The sequence below is a fragment of the Rhinoderma darwinii genome, chromosome 4 (assembly GCF_050947455.1).
Source record: "Rhinoderma darwinii isolate aRhiDar2 chromosome 4, aRhiDar2.hap1, whole genome shotgun sequence".
In the NCBI taxonomy this organism is placed as follows: Eukaryota; Metazoa; Chordata; class Amphibia; order Anura; family Rhinodermatidae; genus Rhinoderma; species Rhinoderma darwinii.
The window spans coordinates 19757578-19765077 of record NC_134690.1 but is presented as its reverse complement, the minus strand read 5'-3'; the positions used below and the strand labels follow the sequence as shown (position 1 = coordinate 19765077).

Sequence of the window (7500 nt, the reverse complement as noted above, 5' to 3'; positions counted from 1 at the left end):
ACTTAAGTAGGACTCTTAAGAGGTGTACTAATTACTGGACGATGCTGTGTTGCTCGAGAAACATGGTTTTAAAAAACGTTAGAAGTAGATATCTGAGAAATATACAAAAATGTCTTATGTAAAATACCCACAAAACTACCTTGGATGTGAGGACTTTAAAGAATTACTTGGGGTGCGGCAAAGCTTTCTCAAAAAGGTGCCGTCTGTTGGCTCGTTGGTCTAGGGGTATGATTCTCGCTTCGTGTGCGAGAGGTCCCGGGTTCAAATCCCGGACGAGCCCATGCTTTTGAAAGAGGTTTTCCTCAAGAACCGATAAGTTTAAAAACTTAAGTAGGACTCTTAAGAGGTGTACTAATTACTGGACGATGCTGTTTCTCGAGAAACATGGTTTTAAAAAACGTTAGAAGTAGATATCTGAGAAATATACAAAAATGTCTTATGTAAAATACCCACAAAACTACCTTGGATGTGAGGACTTTAAAGAATTACTTGGGGTGCGGCAAAGCTTTCTCAAAAAGGTGCCGTCTGTTGGCTCGTTGGTCTAGGGGTATGATTCTCGCTTCGGGTGCGAGAGGTCCCGGGTTCAAATCCCTGACGAGCCCATGCTTTTGAAAGAGGTTTTCCTCAAGAACCGATAAGTTTAAAAACTTAAGTAGGACTCTTAAGAGGTGTACTAATTACTGGACGATGCTGTGTTGCTCGAGAAACATGGTTTTAAAAAACGTTAGAAGTAGATATCTGAGAAATATACAAAAATGTCTTATGTAAAATACCCACAAAACTACCTTGGATGTGAGGACTTTAAAGAATTACTTGGGGTGCGGCAAAGCTTTCTCAAAAAGGTGCCGTCTGTTGGCTCGTTGGTCTAGGGGTATGATTCTCGCTTCGGGTGCGAGAGGTCCCGGGTTCAAATCCTGGACGAGCCCATGCTTTTGAAAGAGGTTTTCCTCAAGAACCGATAAGTTTAAAAACTTAAGTAGGACTCTTAAGAGGTGTACTAATTACTGGACGATGCTGTGTTGCTCGAGAAACATGGTTTTAAAAAACGTTAGAAGTAGATATCTGAGAAATATACAAAAATGTCTTATGTAAAATACCCACAAAACTACCTTGGATGTGAGGACTTTAAAGAATTACTTGGGGTGCGGCAAAGCTTTCTCAAAAAGGTGCCGTCTGTTGGCTCGTTGGTCTAGGGGTATGATTCTCGCTTCGTGTGCGAGAGGTCCCGGGTTCAAATCCCGGACGAGCCCATGCTTTTGAAAGAGGTTTTCCTCAAGAACCGATAAGTTTAAAAACTTAAGTAGGACTCTTAAGAGGTGTACTAATTACTGGACGATGCTGTTTCTCGAGAAACATGGTTTTAAAAAACGTTAGAAGTAGATATCTGAGAAATATACAAAAATGTCTTATGTAAAATACCCACAAAACTACCTTGGATGTGAGGACTTTAAAGAATTACTTGGGGTGCGGCAAAGCTTTCTCAAAAAGGTGCCGTCTGTTGGCTCGTTGGTCTAGGGGTATGATTCTCGCTTCGGGTGCGAGAGGTCCCGGGTTCAAATCCCTGACGAGCCCATGCTTTTGAAAGAGGTTTTCCTCAAGAACCGATAAGTTTAAAAACTTAAGTAGGACTCTTAAGAGGTGTACTAATTACTGGACGATGCTGTGTTGCTCGAGAAACATGGTTTTAAAAAACGTTAGAAGTAGATATCTGAGAAATATACAAAAATGTCTTATGTAAAATACCCACAAAACTACCTTGGATGTGAGGACTTTAAAGAATTACTTGGGGTGCGGCAAAGCTTTCTCAAAAAGGTGCCGTCTGTTGGCTCGTTGGTCTAGGGGTATGATTCTCGCTTCGTGTGCGAGAGGTCCCGGGTTCAAATCCCGGACGAGCCCATGCTTTTGAAAGAGGTTTTCCTCAAGAACCGATAAGTTTAAAAACTTAAGTAGGACTCTTAAGAGGTGTACTAATTACTGGACGATGCTGTTTCTCGAGAAACATGGTTTTAAAAAACGTTAGAAGTAGATATCTGAGAAATATACAAAAATGTCTTATGTAAAATACCCACAAAACTACCTTGGATGTGAGGACTTTAAAGAATTACTTGGGGTGCGGCAAAGCTTTCCCAAAAAGGTGCCGTCTGTTGGCTCGTTGGTCTAGGGGTATGATTCTCGCTTCGGGTGCGAGAGGTCCCGGGTTCAAATCCCTGACGAGCCCATGCTTTTGAAAGAGGTTTTCCTCAAGAAGCGATAAGTTTAAAAACTTAAGAAGTAGGACTCTTAAGAGGTGTACTAATTACTGGACGTTGCTGTGTTGCTCGAGAAACATGGTTTTAAAAAACTTTAGAAGTAGATATCTGAGAAAAATACAAAAATGTCTTATGTAAAATACCCACAAAACTACCTTGGATGTGAGGACTTTAAAGAATTACTTGGGGTGCGGCAAAGCTTTCTCAAAAAGGTGCCGTCTGTTGGCTCGTTGGTCTAGGGGTATGATTCTCGCTTCGGGTGCGAGAGGTCCCGGGTTCAAATCCCAGACGAGCCCATGCTTTTGAAAGAGGTTTTCCTCAAGAAGCGATAAGTTTAAAAACTTAAGAAGTAGGACTCTTAAGAGGTGTACTAATTACTGGACGTTGCTGTGTTGCTCGAGAAACATGGTTTTAAAAAACTTTAGAAGTAGATATCTGAGAAAAATACAAAAATGTCTTATGTAAAATACCCACAAAACTACCTTGGATGTGAGGACTTTAAAGAATTACTTGGGGTGCGGCAAAGCTTTCTCCAAAAGGTGCCGTCTGTTGGCTCGTTGGTCTAGGGGTATGATTCTCGCTTCGGGTGCGAGAGGTCCCGGGTTCAAATCCTGGACGAGCCCATGCTTTTGAAAGAGGTTTTCCTCAAGAAGCGATAAGTTTAAAAACTTAAGAAGTAGGACTCTTAAGAGGTGTACTAATTACTGGACGTTGCTGTGTTGCTCGAGAAACATGGTTTTAAAAAACTTTAGAAGTAGATATCTGAGAAAAATACAAAAATGTCTTATGTAAAATACCCACAAAACTACCTTGGATGTGAGGACTTTAAAGAATTACTTGGGGTGCGGCAAAGCTTTCTCAAAAAGGTGCCGTCTGTTGGCTCGTTGGTCTAGGGGTATGATTCTCGCTTCGGGTGCGAGAGGTCCCGGGTTCAAATCCCAGACGAGCCCATGCTTTTGAAAGAGGTTTTCCTCAAGAACCGATAAGTTTAAAAACTTAAGAAGTAGGACTCTTAAGAGGTGTACTAATTACTGGACGATGCTGTGTTGCTCGAGAAACATGGTTTTAAAAAACTTTAGAAGTAGATATCTGAGAAATATACAAAAATGTCTTATGTAAAATACCCACAAAACTACCTTGGATGTGAGGACTTTAAAGAATTACTTGGGGTGCGGCAAAGCTTTCTCAAAAAGGTGCCGTCTGTTGGCTCGTTGGTCTAGGGGTATGATTCTCGCTTCGTGTGCGAGAGGTCCCGGGTTCAAATCCCGGACGAGCCCATGCTTTTGAAAGAGGTTTTCCTCAAGAACCGATAAGTTTAAAAACTTAAGTAGGACTCTTAAGAGGTGTACTAATTACTGGACGATGCTGTTTCTCGAGAAACATGGTTTTAAAAAACGTTAGAAGTAGATATCTGAGAAATATACAAAAATGTCTTATGTAAAATACCCACAAAACTACCTTGGATGTGAGGACTTTAAAGAATTACTTGGGGTGCGGCAAAGCTTTCTCAAAAAGGTGCCGTCTGTTGGCTCGTTGGTCTAGGGGTATGATTCTCGCTTCGTGTGCGAGAGGTCCCGGGTTCAAATCCCGGACGAGCCCATGCTTTTGAAAGAGGTTTTCCTCAAGAACCGATAAGTTTAAAAACTTAAGTAGGACTCTTAAGAGGTGTACTAATTACTGGACGATGCTGTTTCTCGAGAAACATGGTTTTAAAAAACGTTAGAAGTAGATATCTGAGAAATATACAAAAATGTCTTATGTAAAATACCCACAAAACTACCTTGGATGTGAGGACTTTAAAGAATTACTTGGGGTGCGGCAAAGCTTTCTCAAAAAGGTGCCGTCTGTTGGCTCGTTGGTCTAGGGGTATGATTCTCGCTTCGGGTGCGAGAGGTCCCGGGTTCAAATCCCTGACGAGCCCATGCTTTTGAAAGAGGTTTTCCTCAAGAAGCGATAAGTTTAAAAACTTAAGAAGTAGGACTCTTAAGAGGTGTACTAATTACTGGACGTTGCTGTGTTGCTCGAGAAACATGGTTTTAAAAAACTTTAGAAGTAGATATCTGAGAAAAATACAAAAATGTCTTATGTAAAATACCCACAAAACTACCTTGGATGTGAGGACTTTAAAGAATTACTTGGGGTGCGGCAAAGCTTTCTCAAAAAGGTGCCGTCTGTTGGCTCGTTGGTCTAGGGGTATGATTCTCGCTTCGGGTGCGAGAGGTCCCGGGTTCAAATCCCAGACGAGCCCATGCTTTTGAAAGAGGTTTTCCTCAAGAAGCGATAAGTTTAAAAACTTAAGAAGTAGGACTCTTAAGAGGTGTACTAATTACTGGACGTTGCTGTGTTGCTCGAGAAACATGGTTTTAAAAAACTTTAGAAGTAGATATCTGAGAAAAATACAAAAATGTCTTATGTAAAATACCCACAAAACTACCTTGGATGTGAGGACTTTAAAGAATTACTTGGGGTGCGGCAAAGCTTTCTCCAAAAGGTGCCGTCTGTTGGCTCGTTGGTCTAGGGGTATGATTCTCGCTTCGGGTGCGAGAGGTCCCGGGTTCAAATCCTGGACGAGCCCATGCTTTTGAAAGAGGTTTTCCTCAAGAAGCGATAAGTTTAAAAACTTAAGAAGTAGGACTCTTAAGAGGTGTACTAATTACTGGACGTTGCTGTGTTGCTCGAGAAACATGGTTTTAAAAAACTTTAGAAGTAGATATCTGAGAAAAATACAAAAATGTCTTATGTAAAATACCCACAAAACTACCTTGGATGTGAGGACTTTAAAGAATTACTTGGGGTGCGGCAAAGCTTTCTCAAAAAGGTGCCGTCTGTTGGCTCGTTGGTCTAGGGGTATGATTCTCGCTTCGGGTGCGAGAGGTCCCGGGTTCAAATCCCAGACGAGCCCATGCTTTTGAAAGAGGTTTTCCTCAAGAACCGATAAGTTTAAAAACTTAAGAAGTAGGACTCTTAAGAGGTGTACTAATTACTGGACGATGCTGTGTTGCTCGAGAAACATGGTTTTAAAAAACTTTAGAAGTAGATATCTGAGAAATATACAAAAATGTCTTATGTAAAATACCCACAAAACTACCTTGGATGTGAGGACTTTAAAGAATTACTTGGGGTGCGGCAAAGCTTTCTCAAAAAGGTGCCGTCTGTTGGCTCGTTGGTCTAGGGGTATGATTCTCGCTTCGTGTGCGAGAGGTCCCGGGTTCAAATCCCGGACGAGCCCATGCTTTTGAAAGAGGTTTTCCTCAAGAACCGATAAGTTTAAAAACTTAAGTAGGACTCTTAAGAGGTGTACTAATTACTGGACGATGCTGTTTCTCGAGAAACATGGTTTTAAAAAACGTTAGAAGTAGATATCTGAGAAATATACAAAAATGTCTTATGTAAAATACCCACAAAACTACCTTGGATGTGAGGACTTTAAAGAATTACTTGGGGTGCGGCAAAGCTTTCCCAAAAAGGTGCCGTCTGTTGGCTCGTTGGTCTAGGGGTATGATTCTCGCTTCGGGTGCGAGAGGTCCCGGGTTCAAATCCCTGACGAGCCCATGCTTTTGAAAGAGGTTTTCCTCAAGAAGCGATAAGTTTAAAAACTTAAGAAGTAGGACTCTTAAGAGGTGTACTAATTACTGGACGTTGCTGTGTTGCTCGAGAAACATGGTTTTAAAAAACTTTAGAAGTAGATATCTGAGAAAAATACAAAAATGTCTTATGTAAAATACCCACAAAACTACCTTGGATGTGAGGACTTTAAAGAATTACTTGGGGTGCGGCAAAGCTTTCTCAAAAAGGTGCCGTCTGTTGGCTCGTTGGTCTAGGGGTATGATTCTCGCTTCGGGTGCGAGAGGTCCCGGGTTCAAACCCAGACGAGCCCATGCTTTTGAAAGAGGTTTTCCTCAAGAAGCGATAAGTTTAAAAACTTAAGAAGTAGGACTCTTAAGAGGTGTACTAATTACTGGACGTTGCTGTGTTGCTCGAGAAACATGGTTTTAAAAAACTTTAGAAGTAGATATCTGAGAAAAATACAAAAATGTCTTATGTAAAATACCCACAAAACTACCTTGGATGTGAGGACTTTAAAGAATTACTTGGGGTGCGGCAAAGCTTTCCTCAAACGGCTGCTGTCTGTTGGCTCGTTGGTCTAGGGGTATGATTCTCGCTTCGGGTGCGAGAGGTCCCGGGTTCAAATCCCAGACGAGCCCATGCTTTTGAAAGAGGTTTTCCTCAAGAACCGATAAGTTTAAAAACTTAAGAAGTAGGACTCTTAAGAGGTGTACTAATTACTGGACGATGCTGTGTTGCTCGAGAAACATGGTTTTAAAAAACTTTAGAAGTAGATATCTGAGAAATATACAAAAATGTCTTATGTAAAATACCCACAAAACTACCTTGGATGTGAGGACTTTAAAGAATTACTTGGGGTGCGGCAAAGCTTTCTCAAAAAGGTGCCGTCTGTTGGCTCGTTGGTCTAGGGGTATGATTCTCGCTTCGGGTGCGAGAGGTCCTGGGTTCAAATCCCGGACGAGCCCATGCTTTTGAAAGAGGTTTTCCTCAAGAACCGATAAGTTTAAAAACTTAAGTAGGACTCTTAAGAGGTGTACTAATTACTGGACGATGCTGTGTTGCTCGAGAAACATGGTTTTAAAAAACGTTAGAAGTAGATATCTGAGAAATATACAAAAATGTCTTATGTAAAATACCCACAAAACTACCTTGGATGTGAGGACTTTAAAGAATTACTTGGGGTGCGGCAAAGCTTTCTCAAAAAGGTGCCGTCTGTTGGCTCGTTGGTCTAGGGGTATGATTCTCGCTTCGGGTGCGAGAGGTCCCGGGTTCAAATCCCTGACGAGCCCATGCTTTTGAAAGAGGTTTTCCTCAAGAAGCGATAAGTTTAAAAACTTAAGAAGTAGGACTCTTAAGAGGTGTACTAATTACTGGACGTTGCTGTGTTGCTCGAGAAACATGGTTTTAAAAAACTTTAGAAGTAGATATCTGAGAAAAATACAAAAATGTCTTATGTAAAATACCCACAAAACTACCTTGGATGTGAGGACTTTAAAGAATTACTTGGGGTGCGGCAAAGCTTTCTCAAAAAGGTGCCGTCTGTTGGCTCGTTGGTCTAGGGGTATGATTCTCGCTTCGGGTGCGAGAGGTCCCGGGTTCAAACCCAGACGAGCCCATGCTTTTGAAAGAGGTTTTCCTCAAGAAGCGATAAGTTTAAAAACTTAAGAAGTAGGACTCTAAAGAG

General features: G+C 41.4%; 21 non-coding genes across 21 annotated transcripts; all 21 read left to right on the top strand.

Moving 5' to 3' along the window:
- The first annotated feature begins 208 nt into the window (after positions 1-208).
- Positions 209-280, top strand: TRNAT-CGU (transfer RNA threonine (anticodon CGU)). Its single transcript has one exon. It is a non-coding gene; the product is annotated as a tRNA-Thr (tRNA).
- A 250-nt stretch (positions 281-530) lies between these two features.
- TRNAP-CGG (transfer RNA proline (anticodon CGG)) lies at positions 531-602 on the top strand. The gene has a single exon. It is a non-coding gene; the product is annotated as a tRNA-Pro (tRNA).
- Positions 603-854: 252 nt separating this feature from the next.
- Positions 855-926, top strand: TRNAP-CGG (transfer RNA proline (anticodon CGG)). Its single transcript has one exon. It is a non-coding gene; the product is annotated as a tRNA-Pro (tRNA).
- Positions 927-1178: 252 nt separating this feature from the next.
- On the top strand, positions 1179-1250 carry TRNAT-CGU (transfer RNA threonine (anticodon CGU)). Its single transcript has one exon. It is a non-coding gene; the product is annotated as a tRNA-Thr (tRNA).
- Positions 1251-1500: 250 nt separating this feature from the next.
- TRNAP-CGG (transfer RNA proline (anticodon CGG)) lies at positions 1501-1572 on the top strand. Its single transcript has one exon. It is a non-coding gene; the product is annotated as a tRNA-Pro (tRNA).
- A 252-nt stretch (positions 1573-1824) lies between these two features.
- On the top strand, positions 1825-1896 carry TRNAT-CGU (transfer RNA threonine (anticodon CGU)). Its single transcript has one exon. It is a non-coding gene; the product is annotated as a tRNA-Thr (tRNA).
- A 250-nt stretch (positions 1897-2146) lies between these two features.
- Positions 2147-2218, top strand: TRNAP-CGG (transfer RNA proline (anticodon CGG)). Its single transcript has one exon. It is a non-coding gene; the product is annotated as a tRNA-Pro (tRNA).
- A 255-nt stretch (positions 2219-2473) lies between these two features.
- Positions 2474-2545, top strand: TRNAP-CGG (transfer RNA proline (anticodon CGG)). Its single transcript has one exon. It is a non-coding gene; the product is annotated as a tRNA-Pro (tRNA).
- Positions 2546-2800: 255 nt separating this feature from the next.
- TRNAP-CGG (transfer RNA proline (anticodon CGG)) lies at positions 2801-2872 on the top strand. Its single transcript has one exon. It is a non-coding gene; the product is annotated as a tRNA-Pro (tRNA).
- A 255-nt stretch (positions 2873-3127) lies between these two features.
- On the top strand, positions 3128-3199 carry TRNAP-CGG (transfer RNA proline (anticodon CGG)). Its single transcript has one exon. It is a non-coding gene; the product is annotated as a tRNA-Pro (tRNA).
- A 255-nt stretch (positions 3200-3454) lies between these two features.
- TRNAT-CGU (transfer RNA threonine (anticodon CGU)) lies at positions 3455-3526 on the top strand. Its single transcript has one exon. It is a non-coding gene; the product is annotated as a tRNA-Thr (tRNA).
- Positions 3527-3776: 250 nt separating this feature from the next.
- Positions 3777-3848, top strand: TRNAT-CGU (transfer RNA threonine (anticodon CGU)). Its single transcript has one exon. It is a non-coding gene; the product is annotated as a tRNA-Thr (tRNA).
- A 250-nt stretch (positions 3849-4098) lies between these two features.
- Positions 4099-4170, top strand: TRNAP-CGG (transfer RNA proline (anticodon CGG)). Its single transcript has one exon. It is a non-coding gene; the product is annotated as a tRNA-Pro (tRNA).
- Positions 4171-4425: 255 nt separating this feature from the next.
- Positions 4426-4497, top strand: TRNAP-CGG (transfer RNA proline (anticodon CGG)). Its single transcript has one exon. It is a non-coding gene; the product is annotated as a tRNA-Pro (tRNA).
- Positions 4498-4752: 255 nt separating this feature from the next.
- TRNAP-CGG (transfer RNA proline (anticodon CGG)) lies at positions 4753-4824 on the top strand. Its single transcript has one exon. It is a non-coding gene; the product is annotated as a tRNA-Pro (tRNA).
- A 255-nt stretch (positions 4825-5079) lies between these two features.
- TRNAP-CGG (transfer RNA proline (anticodon CGG)) lies at positions 5080-5151 on the top strand. The gene has a single exon. It is a non-coding gene; the product is annotated as a tRNA-Pro (tRNA).
- Positions 5152-5406: 255 nt separating this feature from the next.
- Positions 5407-5478, top strand: TRNAT-CGU (transfer RNA threonine (anticodon CGU)). Its single transcript has one exon. It is a non-coding gene; the product is annotated as a tRNA-Thr (tRNA).
- A 250-nt stretch (positions 5479-5728) lies between these two features.
- Positions 5729-5800, top strand: TRNAP-CGG (transfer RNA proline (anticodon CGG)). The gene has a single exon. It is a non-coding gene; the product is annotated as a tRNA-Pro (tRNA).
- A 582-nt stretch (positions 5801-6382) lies between these two features.
- Positions 6383-6454, top strand: TRNAP-CGG (transfer RNA proline (anticodon CGG)). The gene has a single exon. It is a non-coding gene; the product is annotated as a tRNA-Pro (tRNA).
- Positions 6455-6709: 255 nt separating this feature from the next.
- TRNAP-CGG (transfer RNA proline (anticodon CGG)) lies at positions 6710-6781 on the top strand. The gene has a single exon. It is a non-coding gene; the product is annotated as a tRNA-Pro (tRNA).
- A 252-nt stretch (positions 6782-7033) lies between these two features.
- On the top strand, positions 7034-7105 carry TRNAP-CGG (transfer RNA proline (anticodon CGG)). Its single transcript has one exon. It is a non-coding gene; the product is annotated as a tRNA-Pro (tRNA).
- The last annotated feature ends 395 nt before the right edge of the window (positions 7106-7500 follow it).